Genomic DNA, 22417 nt, shown 5'->3' with positions numbered 1-22417 from the left:
AAGATCTAAATATGATATATACATAGCATGTATTTAAATTTGAAATTCAAACTTCTATAGTAAATAATTTACTGTTATGTGTTCAGAACACATTACCTTTGTGTGGGTAGTTAATTACCGCAATTTGATCACCGTCAGGAGGGTCTGATCATCACAATATAGCCACACAGTATGTCTGACCTCTGTGGATCATCCACATGAAGCTCCCAATCTGATCGGCTCCTCACGAATGCTAGTTCGTGGCTGAACCCTTTTGATGATCGATATTGATCAAACTCCTTCGATCTTGATCTGTCGACTCCTCGAATACTCTAGATCATTAGTAGATATACTTGAGAGGTTGATGATGCTCTCTCTAAAGTTTGGTGGGCTCACGACCCTCGTAGCTCACGTTCTCACTTCCCGAACCCTAAGCCAAAACCCTAGGGTACACTCTGAAGAAACTTGCATCCACTTGTTTCTTTCTTTTCTCTCCTTTTCTTTTCTTTTCTCATGCAGGAAAGCTCTCTCATGCCCCCCTTCTATCTGAGATGTCATCTATGCATGTCCTATCTTATCTCCTTTTTAAAATGATGCAAGATCGCATCTTTGCAGCATTTTTACCGCGTGAGAGGATAAAGATAAGTGGTTGCTCATTTGAATTCAAATCGAATTTGAATTCAAATGCAAAACAACCCATCCTTATCCTCTTTGGGTGTGAGAAGAGAAGGGCATGGGCTCTCTTGTGCATGGATAATTTTCACAAGAAACCATTTCTCGTGTGGAAGAAGTGGCGCACAAGATAAAAGGTGGGCGTAAAGATTTGTTATCCATTCGAATTCAAACATCTTTTGAATTTGAATGGCCAACCAATCTCATCCTTATCCATTCAAAATAGCACACAAAGAAGGGGCATGGGATGGCTTCTGTGTGGGAGAAAATTCATGAGAAGTTGTTTCTCGTGAATTCAAATGGGCGCAGATGAGTGAGGTGGCGCAGGGAGAGAAATCAAGGTGGTTTGAAATCCAATTGAACCAACCTTATTTAAAATAGGTTAGACACAATTAGACTAAATTAAATCTAACACAATTAAACTTAATTAGGCTCAATAAAATCTTAATCAAATCAAAAATTAACTAAGCCCAACCTTTGATCAGATCAGGGACTAAAATACCTTAGCGATTAGGTCAACACTTAACCTAATCGGGTCAAATCCAACTGAATCCAATTCAATTGGACTTGATCCAAAAATAATTACTCAATTAAATTGAGTTAATTAGTGATCAAATCATTAATTAAATCTCTCATAAATACTGAGTCCAAATTCGATAGACAATCGGGTATCAAAGTCCATCGATATGAAATCTTGATCGAAGAGTCCCAAACCAGTGGGACTCTTGACCTCGGTACCCAAAATATATGGTACTTGTGATCAAAGAATCCTGATTTTTTATCACAGAGTCTCAGACACATAGGACTCATAGTCCACGAGCATTAGAACTCTTCATCAGCCATCAGATCAGATAGGAACCTCTAATGTGTGTGACCCCGCAGGTTCGAACCTAAGCCGGTAGCACAGGAACCAATTTCTGCACTAATCAAAGTAACCATCTAGCAATGGTATCCGATATCTGGATAGGTCGAATAGTCACAATCGCAACACTCAGAACCTATGCGAATATGGTTACTGTATAATTCATCTCTTTTGACCCCTGTGTTTAGGATGACTCAGGATTAAACTGTCAACCCTGATTAGATCATTCGAATCATGCTCAACTCAAACAGTCCTATGACTCCTCATTAGGACTACCCTGGCCAAAGTTTTGCTAAATTAAAATATGATTATACACAGCTCCTGAACTGTAGTGGTCAATCCCATCTTGACACACGCACCAACAAGTCAAGTACTTGACTACACCCAACAACCTTCCATCACTGAATTAGAAATTCAGATAGTCCAGTGCCTAAGTGCAGTGAGTTGCTTGCAAGTCACCATGGAGGTCTCAGGTCAGAGGGATAGTTATACTCATATCCCATCGGAGCAAATCTTAACAGCAGAAATAGCTCCGAAATTGGTCACGTTCAGTGCAGATGTACCCTTATATCTCACCTGTATACTATACCAGTGTCTCCACACTCTTTGGTTAAGAGGACAACCAATCTATATGGCACACATTGACCTATGCTTGATAAACATTGTTGTCCTTGGTAATAATGTATTATTTGGTCGTGAACAGGTTTAAGAACTAAACGACAAATCCTTCTTTGTTGAATCTAAATAATCCTAAGGACTTCACCACAACACAGAAATTCATTAGAAGATGAAACAATTTGTGATGAAAATATCAAAATAATTTTTATTTATTTATAATTTATATACTAATACAAAAAGGAGCACAACCATCAACAGACTGATGATTGACTTTGGGATACTATTCTTAATAATCTCCCACTTGGCCTAAAGCCAATCGGTGCAGTATCTAATACCCATCTTCGATTTGAAGTCATCGAACTCCCTCACTATAATGGCTTTAGTGAATGGGTCGGTCAGGTTCTCCTTTCCGTCGATCTTCTGAAGGTCGACGTCACCTCGATCTATAATTTTTCGGATGAGATGGTAGCGACGTAGAATATGCTTCGTCCGCTAGTGCGCCTTCGGTTCCTTCACCTGAGCAATGGCTCCAGAGCTGTCACAGTAGAGCAGAACTGGACCTACAAGGGAGGGTGCTACTCCAAGCTCGATGATGAATTTTTTCAGCCACACCTCTTCTTTGGCAGCATCTGATGCAGTGACATACTCTGCCTCGCAAACTGAATCAGCCACTGTGTGCTGTTTGAAACTCTTCCAACAGACAGCCCGACCATTAAGGGTAAAAATAAATCCCGACATACTCTTGCTGTCATCATGATCAGACTGGAAACTAGAGTCTTTAAACCCTATAAGTCTCAAATCTGATTCACCGAAAAGAAGCCACTGGTCTTTAGTATTTTTCAAATACTTCAGGATGGTTTTAACAATCTTCTAGTGATTCTCCCCTGGATCAGATTGGTATCTACTCACTACCCCTAATGAGTATGCCACATCTGGTCGTGTACATGTCATGGTGTACATGATAGATTCTACTATCGAAGCATATAAAATTTTACTCATACGCTCTCTCTCTTGAGGTGTTGTCGGACAATCCCTCTTTGAGAGAGAAATTCTATGGCCTATCGGTAGATAGCCTTTCTTGGAATTCTCCATGCTGAACCTTTTCAGCATAGTATCAATGTACATGGACTGGGATAAGCCAAGCAACCTTTTAGATCTATCCCTATAGATCCTCATCCCTAGGATGTAGGAAGCTTCTCCCAGATCCTTCATGGAGAATTGTGACGACAGCCAAATCTTTATTCCCTGTAATGTAGGGACATCATTTCTGATTAAGAGAATGTCATCTACATACAATACAAGAAATATCACTACTGGACCATTAGCCCACTTATAAATGCAGGGCTCTTCTCCGTTCTTAACGAAGCCATACATCTTGATCGTCCTATCAAAATGTATGTTCCAACTCCGGGATGCTTGCTTAAGTCCATAAATAGACCTCTATAGCCTGCATACCTTAGACTCATCTGTGGATGTGAACCCTTCAGGTTGTATCATATATACCTCTTCGTTCAGCTCTCCATTTAGGAAAGCTGTCTTCACATCCATCTGCCAGATTTCATAGTCCAGATAGGCAGCTATTGCAAGCATAATCTGAATGGATTTGAGCATTGCCACAGAAGAAAATATCTGGTCATAGTCTATACCATAACGTTGACAATATCCCTTGGCAACCAGACGGGCTTTATAAATCTTCACCTTTCCATCTGCGCCCCTCTTCCTCTTGAAGATCCACTTACACCCTATGGGTTTTACTCCTTCGGGTGGGTCAACCAATATCCACACATCATTGACCTTCATGGACTCCATTTCGAATTTCATAGCCTCTAGCCATTTCTCAGAGTCAGGTCTCTGCATTGCATCCATGTAGGTGATCGGATCCTCATCATTTTCATCAAATTCGACAAGATCGCTGTCCCGAACCAAGAAACCATAGTATCTGTCCGATTGATGTGGTACTCTATCAGACCGCCTTAAAGGTGCATTAACAATGGGCTCCAGATCTGATCTAACCAAATCCAGTTCAGGTTCAGCTACTTGCGTCAGTTTTTCTACCTGTCGAACTTCCTCAAGTTCGACCTTAGAGGCAACAGTCCCTTCACCAAGAAACTCTTTTTCCAAAAAGATTGCCTTAAGACTGACAAACACTTTTTTCTCATCAGCTAGGTAGAAATAGTACCCTTTGATCTCTTTTGGGTACCCTATGAAATAACACTTGTCAGATCTAGGTCCAAGCTTGTCCGTAATTAAACGTTTAACATAAGTCGGACACCTCCAAATCCTAAAGTGTGAGGGTACTGGCTTACGTCTTATCCATATCTCATATGGCGTTTTGGTTACAGACTTACTCGGAATCCTATTTAGAAGGTAACAAACCGATTCGAGTGCATATCCCCAGAGGAAGATTGGCAGACCAGCAAACCCTATCATGGATTGAACCATGTCCAACAAGGTCCGATTCCTCCTTTTAGACACACCATTATGCTGTGGTGTTCCAGGAGAAGTCCACTGAGAGAGAATCTCATTCTCCTCAAGATATGTCAGAAACTCATTGGAAAGGTATTCACCTCTTCGATCAAATCGAAGAGTTTTAATACACTTTTCAGTTTGTTTTTCTACCTCATTTCGGAATAGTTTGAACATTTCAAACGACTCCGACTTATGCTTCATTAAGTAGACATACCCATACCTCGATAGGTCATCTGTGAAAGTTATGAAGTAGAAATATCCACCTCTTACACTTGAGCTCATGGGTCCACATACATCAGAATGTACCAGACCTAAGAGTTCACTGGCTCGCTCACCTTTTCCAATAAAAGGTGACTTGGTCATCTTTCCAAGAAGACATGACTCACAGGTTGGAAGTGATTCACAATCACCAACTTCAAGAATTCCTTCTTGAGCCAACCTGTTTATCCGGTTCTTATTAATATGACCTAGCCTACAGTGCCAAAGATAGACTTCTGATACATTATCTATTCTAGGACGTTTATCGGAGGTTTGAACCACATTAACAAGCTGTGATAGTAAGTAAATTCCATTATTTAGTTGTCCAACAAATATTGTAACACCATTCAAAATGATATTGTAAATATTTCCTTTTATTAAAAATTTATAACCGTACATAGCCAAAAAGCCTACAGAAATAATATTTAATAAAAAGCTTGGACAATAGTGACATTCACTCAGAATTATATTACAAGAATTGATTACAAGGTTCATGATTCCTAAAGCTAGAACTAGAACTTTGCTTCCATCTCCAACGTTCAGAAACCTCTCGCCTTCATCAAATCTCCTACTAACCTGCAGACCCTGCATCAAATTACAAATATGATAAGGGCTTCCGGTATCCAATACCCAGGCAGTAGTATCACAAATAGAAAAGTTGCAAGGTGTTATCATATAATTACCTTGCTTCTTCTTCGGCCTGTTCGGGTCCAGGGAGGCAATGTATAGAGGATAGTTCCTCTTTCAGTGCCCCTGCTTCTTGTAAAAGAAGCACTCCGTCTGGCTCTGGTCAGGCTTGCACTTCTTGGTCTGACCTTGTATAGACGTCCCAGCATGCGGCTGCACCTTCTTGTTCTTCTTCTTCTTGTTCTTCTTCCCTTTCTTAATGGGTCGACATCCAGAAGAAGACCCTCCCACAACATTCACCGACTCCTTTTGGAGCTGGTGGTCCTTCTCAAAATTCTGCAGCAACCCCAACAAGCCGTGGTAGTTTACTACAGGCTTTGTCATCCGAAAATGAGTAAGAAAGGGGAGGAAGGACTTGGGCAAAGAATTAAGGATCGCATCCTTACCGAGCTGCTCGTGCAAGGAAAAGCCCAGTTTACTTAGGTGCTCAATCATTTCGATCATGTACAATACATGATCGATGACTGAGGCCCCATCCCTCATCCGAGCATTAAAAATGGTACAACTAGTTTTGTGCCTTTCAAAGTCGTCAGGTGTGCCAAAGGAGTCGTTCAACATTTGAAGCATCTCCTGCGGTTGGGCATTCTCGAACCTACGGTTGAACTCATCATTCATTGCCGCCAGCATTATGTACCGAACGGTGGTGCGGTCGTTGAGCCACTTCTGGTAAGTATCTCAGACTGTCCCTCTAGTGTTCAGGGCTAGCTCCTCAGGTGCCGGATCCGTTACTACATAAAGGATCCGTTCATGCTCAAAGACGATTTTCAATTTTTGATACCAGCTATCGAAATTAGATCCCATGAGCTTGTCATTATCTAATAATGATCAGAGCGACAGGGTAGTGGCCATAGCTGCATAAAGGAAAATCAGACCTTTATTAGTATATAAATTATTAATACTAAAGACTTGGACTTTAGTCTAAAATTTCTCTCAGTATTTTTATGAACTGGTAGCCTCAACTTCCAATTCGAGGAATTACTTTAATTCCTCAGTGGGTACTATAATCCACACAGACCACACACGAGCCCAACTTTGATTGGTCAACCCATGTGCATCTATGGGTAAGTTCATAACCAGTTGTTTCTCTAAACAACTTCTAGTAATTAATTTTGCCCCAGAACCTAATCAGTAGGCTTTGGCCTCCACTGAAAAGATCTGGTTAGGTCCAACCATTAACATGACTTTATTTGGTGAATCGGATCAATAAATGATTAGGTCCGACTTTGGCCGGCCAACCTGACCACCATCAAAAAGACTCAACCAAATGATCATATTATGAATGATAATTCCATTAGTCAATAACCACCAGGCCTTTAGGCCTCCAGTGATTATTAAACTAATGGACTCATTATCACTCACTTAATGGGAGGCTATGACTTAGTTATCACTATAACTTAATCATTTTAGGGACCTAATAATTTTTGAGGATTTTATTAAAGGATAGAAGAGAAAAAGTTAACCAGCCAATTTCAATCCTCCCACTGACTTCACCAAGTCAGATTAAAAAAGATTTAATTAAAGCCAGCATTAGGAGCACCTAAATCAGTCACACTGATTTACCTAATGACATGGGTGAGCCCTAATCACCAAGTGATCTAATCAAAACCTAACTCACCAGGTTGGCCAGGTAAATGAGATCAGTGGTGGGGATATGCCATTAACTCATCAGAGATCGAATCAATGCGAGTAGCTCCCACTTAAGAACCACTGGTCAAACTGCCAAACTTACCTTAGATACCAACCGGTTCATTAATTTTAATTTGATCAACTTAGTAAATAAGGTTCCACCGCATAGCCATGAATTAATTCCATCTTGGTCTAGTTAAAGACATGGACCCATTCAACTACAACTATTGGAGTTGAGTCTAGAGTGTCATTGACCTAATCTAATTCAACTTTTGATTAGATTTGATCAATTACTCTAATTTAGTCTATTTCTTTAAGCTAACCTTAGGTCTAACCCAATTATGGACCTGATCCATCTAACCCATTCACTCACAAGTTTATGTAATTATCTTAGATCTTAATTCACAATTCTAGACCAACTTGACAACACTTAATTCTTTTAATTAAGTATTTGGACTGATGGATCAAGGTTTGGTATTTCAAAAATAATTTTTAAATTTGAAAGGTTTTATTTTCTGTTCACCAAATATGTTAACTCATTTCACAAATAGATCAGCACATTTCATAAACAGCAATCCTATTGCTAATTACATAATAGAAAATAACTCAATCAAAATAAATCATGAATATTCCTTTAGATCTAATCTAACACATTCATGATAAATTTTATAATTGAACCTTTACAATTAAGTTCTTTCGCTACTTCATCTTCATGGGATATAATTATAGCAGTACCCCTACCGTCATAGGAGAACCCCATCGAATGGGAGGAGAGGGCCTTTAAACCCTACTTTTTTTCTATGACCAAATGACCATGGCAACCAACCCAATTAGACTACTTTCTACTTGGATCAAGTATATCTAAATATATCAATTTTAAAATTTAAATTTCAAATTTTAAATTTTAAATTTTAAATTTTAAATTTTAAATTTTAAATTTCAAATAAATTTTAAATTTTAAATTTCAAATTTTTGAATTTCAAATTTTAAATTTTAAATTTTGAATTTCAAATTTAAAATTTCAACCAAATTTTAAATTTTAAATTTTGAATTTTAAATTTTTGAATTTTAAATTTCAAATTTTAAATTTCAAAATTCAAAATTCAAATTTTGAATTTCAAATAAATTTCAAAATTTAAATTTTAAATTTTAAATTTAAACTTTTAGATTACAACTTAATCTATGCATGCAAATATATATATCATATTTTAGAACCCGCTCTGATACCATTTGAAGTGAATTTTAGTGCAGGGGTAAAACGATAATTTTAAAACTTTTTCAAAATCATTATTTTATCATAAAAATTATTAATTAATCTAATTAATTAATATGTATAAATCTTACACAAGGATCTAAATATGATATATATATATATAATATGTATTTAAATTTAAAATTCAAACTTCTACAGTAAATAATTTACTGTTATATGTTCAGAACACATTACCTTTGTGCGGGTAGTTGATCGTCGCAATCTGATCACCGTCGGGAGGGTCTGATTATCGCAACACAACCACACAGTGTATCTGGCCTCTATGGATCATCCACACGAAGCTTTCGGTCTGATTAGCTCCTCACGAATGCTAGTTCATTGCTGAACCCTTTTGATGGCCGATGTTGATCGAACTCCTTTGAGCTTGATCTGTCGACTCCTCAGACACTCTGAATCATCAACAGATGCACTTGAGAGATTGATGATGCTCTTCCTAAAGTTTGGTGGGCTCACGATACTCGTAGCTCACGTTCTCACTTCCCGAACCCTAAGCCAAAACCCTAGGGTACACTCCGAAAAAACTTGCGTCCACTTGTTTCTTTCTTTTCTCTCCTTTTCTTTTCTTTTCTCATGTAGGAAAGCTCTCTCACACCTCCTTCTCTCTGAGATGTCATCTATGCATGCCCTATCTTATCTTTTTTTTAAAACGATGCAAGACCGCGTCTTTGCAGTGTTTTTACCGCGTGAGAGGATAAAGATAAGTGGTTGCTCATTTGAATTCAAATCGAATTTGAATTCAAATGCAAAATAACCCATCCTTATCCTCTCTGGGTGTGACAAGAGAAGGGCGTGGGCTCTCTTATGCGTGGATAATTTTCACGAGAAACCATTTCTCATGTGGAAGAAGTGGCGCACAAGATAAAAGGTGGGCGTAGAGATTTGTTATCCATTCGAATTCAAATATCTTTTGAATTTGAATGGCCAACCAATCTCATCCTTATCCATTCAAAATGGCACACAAAGAAGGGGCATGGGATGGCTTCTACATGGGAGAAAATTCATGAGAAGTTGTTTCTCGTGAATTCAAATGGGCGCAGATGAGTGAGGTGGCGTAGGGAGAGAAATCAAGGTGGTTTGAAATCCAATTGAACCAACCTTATTTAAAATAGGTTAGACACAATTAGACTAAATTAAACCTAATATAATTAGGCTTAATTAGGCTTAATAAAATTTTAATCAAATCAGAAATTGACTAAGTCCAATCTTTGATCAGATCAGGGACTAAAACACCTTAGCGATTAGGTCAACACTTAACCTAATCGGGTCAAATCCAACTGAATCCAATTCAATTGAACTTGATCCAAAAATAATTACTCAATCAAATTGAGTTAATTAGTGATCAAATTACTAATTAAATCTCTCATAAATATTGAGTCTAAATTCGATGGGCAATCGGGTATCAAAGTCAATCGATATGAAACCTTGATCGAAGAGTCCCAAATCAGTGGGACTCTTGACCTCGGTACCCAAAATGTGTGGTACTCATGATTAAAGAATCTTGATTCTTGATCACAGAGTCCTAGACACATAGGACTCATAGTCTACGAGTATTAGGACTCTTCATCAGTCATCAGATCAGATAAGAACCTCTAATGTGTGTGACCCCACAGATTCGAACCTAAGCCGGTAGCACAGGAACCAATTTTTGTACTAATCGAAGTGACTATCTAGCAATGGTACCCGACATCTGGATAGATCGAATAGTCACAATTGCAACACTGAGAACCTATGTGAATATGGTTACTGTATAATTCATCCCTTTTGACCCCTGTATTTAGGATGACTCAGAGTTAAACTGTCAACCCTGATTAGATCATTCGAATCGTGCTCAACTCAAACAGTCCTGTGACTCCTCACTAGGACTACTCTAGCCAAGATTTTACTAAATTAAAATATGACTGTACACAGCTCCTAAACTGGAGTGGTCAATCCCATCTTGACACACGCACCGACAAGTCAAGTACTTGACTACACCCAGCAGCCTTCCATCACTGAATTAGAAATTCAGGCAGTCCAGTGCCTAAGTACAATGAGTTGCTTGCAAGTCACCATGGAGGTCTCAGGTTGGAGGGACAGTTATACCCATATCCCATCGGAGTAAATCTTGACAGTAAAAATAGCTCCGAAATCGATCATGTTCAGTGCAGATGTATCCTTACATCTCACCTGTATGCCATACCAGTGTCTCCACACTCTTTGGTTAAGAGGATAACCAACCTATATGGCACACATTGATCTATGCTTGATAAACATTGTTATCCTTGGTAACAACATATCATTTGGTCACGAATAGGTTTAAGGACTAAACGATAAATCTTCTTTTGTCGAGTCTAAATAGTCCTAAGGACTTCACCCCAACACAGGAGTTCATTAGAAGATAAAATAATTTGTGATAAAAATATTAAAATAATTTTTATTTATTTATAATTTATATACTAATATAAAAAAGAGTATAACTGTCAACAGACTAACGATTGGCTTTGGGATACTATTTCCAACACTAAGGACTTTCATCATAACATAGAAGTTCGATATAGAAGATGTACAAGCTTATGATAAAAAATATCAAATAAATATTGTTGTGATCTAGGTGGTGTGCCCAAGGCCCAGGGGATCAAGGCTAAGGTCAAGGTTTATCATTCATGAGGGCTTCATGGAGGCTCTAGGGCTAGTTGAGCCCTAGGTTGAAAGGCTGTGGGCCTTTCGGGTTCTTGAGGTCTAGGTTATGTGGACCTCAAGGGACCAACTCTTTGTGGACCAGGTCTGAGCCTAGGATAGGTGAGATTAGGTCGAGTTCTGGGTGTACATGGGCTTGGGTTAATCTAATCTCCCATAGAGTTGGTCAAGGGAGTTTTGGGTTTGGGTCACTTGACTCTGTGTTTATATATACATGTACTGTATAGGTTTGATCAAGCCAAGAAATATAGAAATCATTTCTTCCAAGTCTCTCTCTCTCTTCTCCCTCTCTCTCCGGCAATTCTCCATGTCCCAGGAGCAAGAAACCCTAGGGTTCTTGCCGCCAGGTCCATAAAAGGCAGGAAAACCAAGGGGAGACGCTACCTCCTCCCCCTTTGTGCCGCCAACCAGATCTGCTCTCCCTCTCTTGCAGCCACCCAAGCATCAAGTTCAGGATCTGAAATCTCTTGAGAAGAGGTTGGTACAAGTTTCTCTCAGATCTGAAGTTGATCTGAGGTCGTTTGAGGCACGGGTGAGATCTCCATCAACAGATCTACAGGAAAGGCTGCAGCAGGATAGATCTGCAAGGTCTGTCTCCATCCATCTTCTTCCCTATCTAGAATGCCCTGATTTAAGATCTATAAATTGGAAGACCTCGGTCTAGGCCTGATCTGGTTGGGTACCTGATCTTGAATTTTTTAGAGGTGATCTCAAAGGTGTTCTTCATCTGGAACGAAAGGCTGATGAAGAAGACAGCAACCAGGCTGATTTCATCAAGGACCTTCAATCGAGTCTAGAAGTCTCCAGATTTGTTCGTTGCTGGTTTTGCTGCACCCAAGGTCTGTGGGAGGAGCTGGGATCATGCTTCAATAGTTGGTATCAGAGCCACGATGGTGAGGATGCGGTTTCAAGTGCGAAAAGTTGAAGATCCCAAGTGCTGAAAATTTTCAGTAAGGTACCATCAAGGTATATTCTACACTTTTTGATTTTATATTACTTGTTTGGCTTGGATCCAGTCATGGGCAGCAACATGAAGATCGATGTCATGATGTTTGATGGCAAGAAAAATTTTTTCATGTGGAAAATTCGGGTGGAGGATCTTCTGGGGCAAGCAGATCTGGATCAGGCTTTGGATGAGAAGCCTGAGGGAATGACAGATAGACAGTGGGCATCATTGGAGAATAAAGTATGCTCGATGATCAGAGGATGTTTGGCGGATGCGGCATTGTATTCGGTGCTGGAAGAAAAGACCCCGAAGGGCCTTTGGTCGAAGTTGCACACCATGTATATGGAGAAGATTATGTGCAACAAGCTGATACTGAAGAAGAGGTTGTACAGTCTTCGAATGCAGGAGGGATCTGATGTGATTGGCCACATTCAGAGGTTCGACCAGTTGTGCACGGAGTTGATGAATATCGGGGTGAAGCTGGATGAGGAGGACAAGTCTCTGTTGCTTTTGTATTCACTGCCAGGATCATATGACTCTTTGATGACTACACTGCTCTACGGCAAGAAGACTCTGGAATATGAGGACATGGTCTCGGTGTTGAGGTCTAATGAGCAAAGGAAAAAGTTGACCAGAGATCAGGCTCTCCAGGAGGGTTTGGCAGTAGGGGAGAGGACAGATAGAGGTAGAGGTAGAAGCAAGTCCAGTGGGTGGTCCAAGTCCAGGAAGGGAAAGAAAGAGGTGAAATGCTTCAAGTGCAACGAGTTCGGGCACTTCAAGCGAGAATGTCCACTATGGAAGAGCAAGAAGGAAGAAAGAAGTGGCTCAGAATCAGTGAGTGCAGTTGCTGGGCAGCAGGTGGAGGATGATCTACTTGTGGTATCAGATGGTCATAGGCATTACATAGAGGAGTGGACACTAGACTCTGCGTGCTCACATCACTACACACCACACAGGTCTTGATTTGCGACATACACCAAGATAGATGAGGGATCAGTGACTCTAGGTGACAATCATCCTTGCAAAGTAGCTGGGATGGGGACAGTCAGGGTGAGGATGTTTGATGGGATTGTGAGGATATTGATAAATGTAAAGCACATCCCGGAGATGGAAAAGAATCTGGTGTCACTAGGCTACTTGGAGCACAGTGGATATGCTTCAGCAGTAGGGCTAGAAGTGGAGTACTGAACATCTCCAATGGAGCTATGGTAGTGATGAGAGGCAGGAGGTTGGACAATAACCTCTATCGCATGGAGGGATCTGTGGTGATTGAAGAGTCTGATGCAGCAGCTGCAGTACAGGACCAGCAGGGGGCTTACAGGATGTGGCACTACTGCCTAGGCCACATGGGTGACAAGGGGCTGAGGGAGTTGAGCAGGAGAGGACTCATCTCTGATCTGGAGGATGGTGCTACAGGGGAGATCTGTGAGCCTTGCCAGATGGGAAAGCAGAGGAGAGTTCAGTTCAACATCAGTACAGCCCGCAGTGCAGCCCCTCTAGAGTTAGTACACACGAATGTGTGGGGACCAGCCCTAGTTTTAGCTAGGAATGGGGCCAAATACTTCATGACCCTGATTGATGATTTCTCAAGAAAACTCTGGATTTACTTCATGAGAGAGAAGTCAGAGGTCTTCACCAAGTTCAAGATCTGGAGAGCTGAGGTGGAGAAGGAGTAGGGGAGGAGCGTGAAGTGTCTGAGATCAGACAATGGTGGGGAGTACACCAGCAAAGAGTTTCAGGACTACTGTGAGGAGTGTGGGATCAGGAGATACTTCTCAGTTAAGGGGACTCCACAGTAGAATGGGGTGGCCGAGAGGATGAACAGATTACTTCTGGAAAAGGCACGATGCATGAGGCTGCAGGCAGGACTTCCAAAGGTGTTTTGGGTTGACACAGTTGACATAGCGGGTTACTTGATCAATCGATCACCTCACACCAGGTTGGATGGCAGGCTTCCAGAGGAGGTGTGGTTTGGGAGGACAGTTGGGTTGGGCCATCTATGGGTATTTGGGTGCACGGCCTATGTGCACATTGGAGCTGGTGAGCAGAGCAAGCTGACGCCAGATCATGCAAGATGGTGTTTCTAGGCTATCCGCGAGGAGTCAAGGGATACAGGCTATGGGATCCCTTGGAAAAGAAGGTTATCATTAGTCAGGATGTGACTTTTGATGAGGAGTTAGTCCTACAGAGGCGAGCAGGCATGGAAGAGCAGCAGGAATAGGAGGAGGTCCAGCAGGGTGCTGCTGGACAACTTACCTCTTTGATTTTGCCTCTTGTAGGTACTACGGGAGGATATGACATTCAGGTGGAGAACCTATCTAAGGTGTCTCCACAGGTGGAGAGGACTCGAATGAATGATCGAGGCGGAGAGGTCCAGCAGGAGCGAGCTGGACTGAGGACTGATATCGATGTTGCCCTACACAAGTCCAAGAGGACCATCAGGCAACCGAACCGATATGGCTTCAAGGAGATGCTGTCATATGCCCTGGTGATAGCGAATGGAGATCCATATACATATCAGGAGGCTATTGAGAGCCAGGACAGAGAGCGGTGGGTCCAGATGATGTCCGAGGAGATGCAGTCTCTCTACAAGAACCAGACGTGGCGATTGGTGCAGTTGCCACAGGGGAAGAGGCCCATTGGCTGCAAATGGGTCTACAGTCTCAAGGAAGGGCCTTCAGAGCAGGGAGGTATCTGATTCAAGGCAAGGTTAGTGGCCAAGGGATACTCTCAGAAGGAAGGCATCGACTTCAGCGAGGTCTTCTCTCCCATCGTCAGACATACTTCCATCAGAGTATTGCTGAGTATTGTAGCAGCTCAGGATTTAGAGCTGGAGCAGATGGATGTCAAGACAGCATTCCTCCATGGGCATTTGGAGGAGAGGATTTACATGGAGCAGCCACTCGGTTTCAAGGATCCAGGATCAGAGGGAAAGGTTTGTCTGTTGCAGAAGTCGCTGTATGGGCTGAAGCAGTCACTGAGGCAATGGTACAAGCGGTTCGACTCCTATGTGCGCAGCATTGGACTTTTCAGGTGCGAGTTTGATCCCTGTGTTTATGTTCAGTCTCTTAAGGATGGTTCTAGGGTGTTCCTACTCTTGTATGTGGATGACATGTTTATAGCATGCAAGAGTAGGAAGGTTGTGCAGGATCTGAAGGCATCCTTATCTCGGGAGTTTGAGATGAAGGATTTGGGCCCTGCAAGGAAGATCCTAGGCATGGAGATTTTCAGAGATCGAGCCCGAAGGGTGATGCATCTATCTCAGAGGGGCTACATACAGAAGGTCTTAGAGAGGTTCAGGATGAAGGGAGCAAAGTCGGTGGAGCTGCCACTTGCCGGTCACTTCAGACTCTCGAAGACCATGGCGCCACAGACTGAGGTGGAGGCTCAGGAGATGGAGATGGTTCCTTATGCTTCAGGAGTTGGGAGCTTGATGTATGTGATGGTCTGTTGTAGGCCAGACATCGCTCATGCAGTGAGTCAGGTTAGCAGGTTCATGGCGTAGCCTGGCAGGGAGCACTGGAGAGCTCTGAAGTGGATATTCAGATACCTAGCGGGATCAGTTGGAGTTGGCATCTGCTATGGATAGCGAGGAGGTGCAGTGGGACACTCTGACATGTCCAGGGAGGCTCAGGGGCTGATTGGCGGTTATGTAGATGCAGACTTCGGTGGAGATGTGGATACCCAGAGGTCTACGATAAGCTTCATCTTTAGCCTGTATGGAGGTCCTATTTTTTGGAGATCGAGTCTGTAGCCTATCATGGCCCTATCCACTATAGAGGTGGAGTACATCGGGCTGACAGAAGCAGCTAAGGAGGTAATTTGGTTGAAGAATTTGTTGATGGAGATGGGCCTTACTCAGGAGGCCATTAGAGTGCACTGTGACAGCCAGAGTATACTTCTACTAGCACAAAACTCAGTCTATCATGCAAGGACAAAGCACATCGATATTCGATATCATCAGATCAGGGAGTTTGTGGAGGATGGCGAGATGGAGCTGGTAAAGGTACACACCAAGGAGAACCTAGCTGATGCACTTACAAAGATACTTCCACGGGACAGCTTTCAGAGATGTGTTGAGCTGATGCGGCTGATGGACAGAGTGGAGCTGGTTGAGGCCTTGAGATACCAAGGTGGAGATTGTTGTGATCCAGGTGGTGTGCCTAAGGCCCAGGAGATCAAGGCTAAGGTCAAGGTCCATCATTCATGAGGACTTCATGGAGGCTCTAGGGCTAGTTGGGCCCTAGGTTGAAAGGTTGTGGGCCTTTCGGGTTCTTAAGGTCTAGATTATGTAGGCCTCAAGGGACCAACTCTTTATGGGCCAGGTCTGGGTCTAGAATAGGTGAGATTAGATCGAGTCATGGGTGTACATAGGCTTGGGTTAACCTAATCTCCCATAGAGTTGGTCAAGGGAGTTTTGGGTTTGGGTCACTTGACTCTGTGTTTATATATACATGTACTGTATAGGTTTGATCAAGCCAAAGAATACAGAAATTATTTCTTCCAAATCTCTCTCTCTCTCTCTTCTCCCTCTCTCTCCAGAAATTCTCCATGCCCCAGAAGCAAGAAACCCTAGGGTTCTTGCCGCCAGGTCCATAAAAGGCAGGAAAACCAAGGGGAGGCGCTACATCCTCCCCCTTTGTGCCGCCAACCAGATCTGCTCTCCCTCTCTTGTAGCCACCCAAGCATCAGGTCCAGGACTTGAAATCTCTTGAGAAGAGGTTGGTACAAGTTTCTCTCAGATCTAGAGTTGATCTGAGGTCGTTTGAGGTGCGGGTGAGATCTCCATCAACAGATCTACAGGAAAGGCTGCAGCAGGACAGATCTGCAAGGTCTGTCTCCATCCACCTTCTTCCCTATCTATAATGCTCCAATTTGAGATATATGAATTAGAAGACCTCGGTCCAGGCCTGATCTGGTTGGATACCAGATCTTGGATTTTTTAGAGGTGATCTCATAGGTGTTCTTCATCTGGAACGAAAAGCTGACGAAGAAGACAGCAACCAGGCTGATTTCGTCAAGGGCCTTCAATCGAGTCCAGAAGTCTCCAGATTTGTTCATTACTGGTTCTGCTACACCCAAGGTCCGTGGGAGGAGCCGGGATCATGCTCCAATAAATATTTTATTAATTCATATACAATTACATCAAATAGCACAACCGTCAACAGGTTAATGATTGGCTTGGGACCCATTTTCCTATAGCTCCTATATTTTTTAATCTCAAATGCATCATTTTATAACAATACAAATCTTTATCAGTTATGAATACGATCTTTTCCTCATCTTCAGGTATTATCTGAATCTAGTTATATCTCGAAAAGACATCCATAAAGCTGAATAACTGATGTCTTGAGCTAGCATCTATGAGTTGATCAATCCTCGAAAGTAGAAAGCTATCTTTCAGATATGCTTTATTGAGGTCGGTATAATCGATTCAGATCCTCCATTTACCATTAGCTTTCTTGACCGTCATGATATTTGAAATCCACTCAAGATAATGAGCTTCTTGTATGAATCCTACCATTATAAGCTTGCCCACTTCCTCTTTGATGGCTTGTTGTCACTTCGAGATGAAGCTTCTCTTCATCTATCTTATTGATCAGTGCCTTGGGTCCATATTCAATTTATAGACAATTATGTTAGAGAAAATTTCTAACATGTTCGATGCCAACCAGGCAAAGATGTCCTTGTTAGCCTATAGAAACATCATCATTTGATCCTTGTGGTTGGGTGTCGGCTGAGAGCCAATCCAAATGGTGTGGGTTGGGTCATCTATGAAGGGGATCATGATGAGTTGCTTGGCTGGCTCTCTTCGAGATTTCTCTGATACTTCTCTATGATCTTCGATCGATAGGGCCTCCATTGGTTTCTTCCCTTTGATAGTCACAAGAAAATATTATCGAGCAAGCATTTGGTCTCCTCAGATTTTCCCTATCCTATTTCAAGTTGGGAAGTTGATCGCAAGTGGTATGTAAAAATGATTGCTTGGAGCGCATTTAGTCCCGATCGATCGAAAATCGCATTGTAGGCTGAAAGCACATGGATGACGAGGAAAGTAAGTTGAATGGTCCTTTGTTGAGGCTCTAACCCTGTGGTCACAAGTAGAGTAATTTCCCCTTCAACTGCTACAGAGTCTCCTGAGAATTTGACCAATGAGGTATTAACTCTCTTTAACTGATAAGTCAACAATCTCTTTTGTTAGAATGCATCGTAAAATAATATGTTTGTAGAGCTTTTATTATCTATAAGGATTCTTGTTACATCATAATTAGCTATTGTCATTGACATAATGACAGTATCATCATGAAGAGTTTGAACTCTTCCAACATCCTCATTAGAAAAAGAAATCATCTCTCGATCTTCTACTTCTTTGAGCCTTCAACTTGATCTTCTAACCTCTTATCGCCTCTAAGGCCCGAGATCGCATTAATGATGCTCGTTGTTGGTCAATTATTATTGTTCTTCTCATTGGACAGTGTCAAGATGATTCTTCAGGAGCTTGATCTTGATACTCTCAGACATATTTACCGAGGTAGCCTCATCAAATGAGAGCCTCGATCTCATCCTTGAACTGGAGGTAGTCCTCAGTATCATGATCGTGGCCATGATGGAAGCAGCAATACTTTTGCTTGTTCCTCCTTATGAATAGAGACTTCATTGGCAGAGGTCGGTGAAGGTACCCTTGGCCTTGATTTCCATCAAAATTTAGGCTCGAGGGATGGTCAATGAAGCATAGTTGTTGAAGCATCGAGGTGGACTCCTTGATCAAGGGGCCTTTGTGAGTCGAAAGGACTCTCCATCAGAATGTTCGTGTGTGTCCTCCCTTCCATGCTTTTTGTTGGGAGCCCAACCTCCCTCCTGCCTGCATGTGACTCGATCTTATTCAGCTTTCACATACTTCCAAGCCCGTGCTAGAAGGTTGGCATAGTCCATTAAAATGTCTTATTGAGGGAGTAGATGAGGTGCTCATTGCGGAGGCCTTGCTTCAGTACTGACATGGCAACTGCTTCGTCAAAATTATGCACTTTTAATGTGGCCGCATTAAAACATGCCACATAGTCACCCAAGGATTTGCCTTCTTCTCGATGAATTGAAAAGAGGCTATCCAATTTTCTAGGTTGAATATGGTTATTGCCAAAGTGAGCAACGAACTATCATCCAAGTTGCTTAAAAGAGTAAATAAACTCTAGTTGAAGTCTGAAGTACCAAATTTGCATCATCTTCTTTAAGGTTGCTGAGAAGGTGAGGTAGAGGAGGGTGTCCGAGATGCCCTGAAGCATCATGAGGGCCTTATAGCCCTTCAGGTGATTTAGAGGATCAGTAGAGCTATTGTATGGCTCTACTTGCAGCATCTTGAATTGATCCAGGATCAGTTCCTAAAAAATATAGCGAGAGAAAGGTGGCCGAGAAATGAAGCTAATCACTACATCATCAATCCTCTAGCTATCTATTTGCACCTCGTCCAAACGGCATTCAATCTTTTGGACCCTTTGCTCGAGGTCCTCCTCCTTATGAGATTTTTTGGAGAGGGAAGAGTAGCCCGGGGTTGAATCTCCCCCGAAGGATGCTAGGGAGCTCCGACATCGTTCTTCATGCCAGGAATCCTAGTGAGAAGGTGGCCGCCAATTGGTCGGTACAGATCAGCATGCACTTCGGGGGTTGTTGTCTGGGATTGGGAGTGGTTCCAATGGTTGTGTCAAGAGGGCACAACTTGAGGATTAGGTTACTAGTTGTCATTGCTCGGTGGTTTGTTGAAGGTGTTGAACATAGTTGGTTAATGCTTGGACCTATCAGACCAAGTCATCAAACCGTTATAGGTTCACCATCACAGGTGGTGCACAGGCCCTTGAGGAGCGGGTGCTTGTGCGGCACCACCCACACTTCATCAAGAGGATTGTCGGTGAGAAGTGATAGAGTTGTCATGAGCTTTAGTTTTTGCCATAGCTCTCCCTATTTCAGTTGGCTTGACCCTTTCTCTAATACTAATCTATTGCTGCAAGGTTCTAAGCTGAGGAGGAGTAGCTAGGGTCGATGCGTGTCCAAAATGGAGCTCAATAGTCGATGGTGATCTGAGGATGGCTGAACACTCCTGAGACCTGCAAAAAAAGTTTGGTCATCGGAGATTCTTCGGTGGAAGACCCTCCAATGCTTAAACTAGTTAGAGCTCTGGGAATAGAGAGGGAGAATTGACAAGAGAGTGCTTTTCTCATTCCAAAAAAGCTTACTAAAGGATCTTCTGTGTTTTCCTTTTATAGGAGAGGAGAAATACGTCACCTTGATAACCAGTAACCATCATGGAGAATTATAATCCATGATGTCGTCATGGGTGCTAGAGGATTGTGGCATTAACTCGCGTGCCATGTTTCACCATAACCGGCAGGAGTTTTGTCGTAACCATTCGAAATTTATGAGAGAGGTTACCGATCCAGATTCCATTTGTAACATTTTCAATGTTTCCAGAATCTTGAGAGTCATCAGCTGGAACTCAACCATAGGATCTGTATAAGTCCGATGAAGTCATCGGTTGATGGCCGAGGATGATGTCCAAAAATGTTGACCGAAGATGAAGACCGAGACGGTGTGACACCACAACAAGAGGAATACCATCTGAGGCAGTGGTACAGATAGAGTCATCATACAATGAGGGAAGACCTTATGCAAGGTAGGCAATAATTACGTTGTTGTTCTCACTGGTAGGATTTCAAGCATTTGCACTAGAATCCTGTGATGCCTTTGTCTCTGCTGAGGTTGCTCTCGGTGCCTTTGCATATAATTTTGCAATTTCTGCATATGGTTCCTAGGGGAGGTTGATAAAGCCTTGAATCTGTTTGTGAGAATGCAAGATGACGGACTGAAACCAGACCTTTTTACTTGCATATTTTCGGCTGGTTGTTATGGGAAAACTGGAATGGATGAAGGATTAAGGCGTATTTATGGCCTACTAAAATATGGGGAATTAAGGCTAATGAATCTCGTTACAAGGCTCTTATAGATGCCTATGAGGATGCTGGCAAAAATGATCTTGCTGAAATGGTTGATCAAGTGAAGAGATTTGAAAGTCATACAGAAAAGAATGATGGATCAGAAAATGAAGATGATTAACCGCTTATGTACTTTGTATGCAAAACTACCTGGGATGGTTAGGCTTACACTAAATTCACAAATCTTGTGATATTTAGAAGCACTCTGATATTAAAATTTTGTAATATACTAACTTGGTCATATGATACCCTCAAGGTCTATGATGCGGCACCCCTCCTCACAGAGGGATAATACCCAAAGCAATCAAGTCCAAATTCCATCATTAGGGCTCCAAAACAAACCAATCAAGTCGCGGTTTTTTTTTTTTTCAAAAAAAAATTTAATCTAACATATCTCTAAATCCAAAAAAAATTCAGTAGAGTAATAGAAGACAAAATTGATGTAGGAGTCGAACACTATCTCATTTAGGATTTTAGTTTTTGCATATTTATTTCTACTAGTTATACAAGTATCCTTATTATTATAAAGAGAGGCTATATATATTAGTTTTATAATCATCAATAAAAGAAAAGGAGATTTAAATCATTATTTTACTAATTTTTTCATTTTTTTTAAATTTTTTTGAGAGATTTTAATTCAACAGGCTGAGGGGATTCTTTTTTCTCTTTGATGGGATCAATATATTGAATTACCGATATGACAATATTGTTAACGTCTTGACTTTCGAGTAGGGCCTAATGGATCCAGCATTGGTCTGCATAACACCTATTAAATTTTCAATATATTATAATTCAAAAGATTATTATTTTTTTCCTTTTGATATTTTGGGATAGCATAGCATGTATGTGGTCAGGTTGGCACAACCATTGGCATCGGAGTGTATTGGACTAGTGGCATGAGAGTGTACTGTACAAATAATTTGTGTAGCAGGTTCTTCATCATTTCTCTTCCCTAAAATTGTATAATGCTAGAACATATGTCAGAGTAAGTAATGTCTTTTGCACCTTTGTCAAATTTGCTGTTATCTAAAATGTTGAACATTATTTTCCGAAATCTTTATATTTCTTGGATACTATGTTATTTATATTATTTGGGAAACTGCAGTACTGTATGATCATTATCCATTTATTTTTTATTTTTTGATATTAAGTGTTTATGTAATTGCGTCTCACGGAAAATCCCTGTCATACTGTGTGTGCAAGTCCAAAACGAAATTGCCCACAAGGTGCTATTGGCTTTTAAGGTGTTAATACATGTTACTGACTGTTTATCCATCAAAATAACAGTATTTTAGTTAAAAGTAATGCAAATAAAAAATTCATACATGTTTCCTCTCTAGCACGTCTATGGAAATCCAAGTCTAGCAGTT

The sequence above is a fragment of the Elaeis guineensis genome, chromosome 5, assembly GCF_000442705.2.
Source record: "Elaeis guineensis isolate ETL-2024a chromosome 5, EG11, whole genome shotgun sequence".
Lineage (NCBI taxonomy): Eukaryota > Viridiplantae > Streptophyta > Magnoliopsida > Arecales > Arecaceae > Elaeis > Elaeis guineensis.
Note: the sequence above shows the minus strand (reverse complement) of the source record.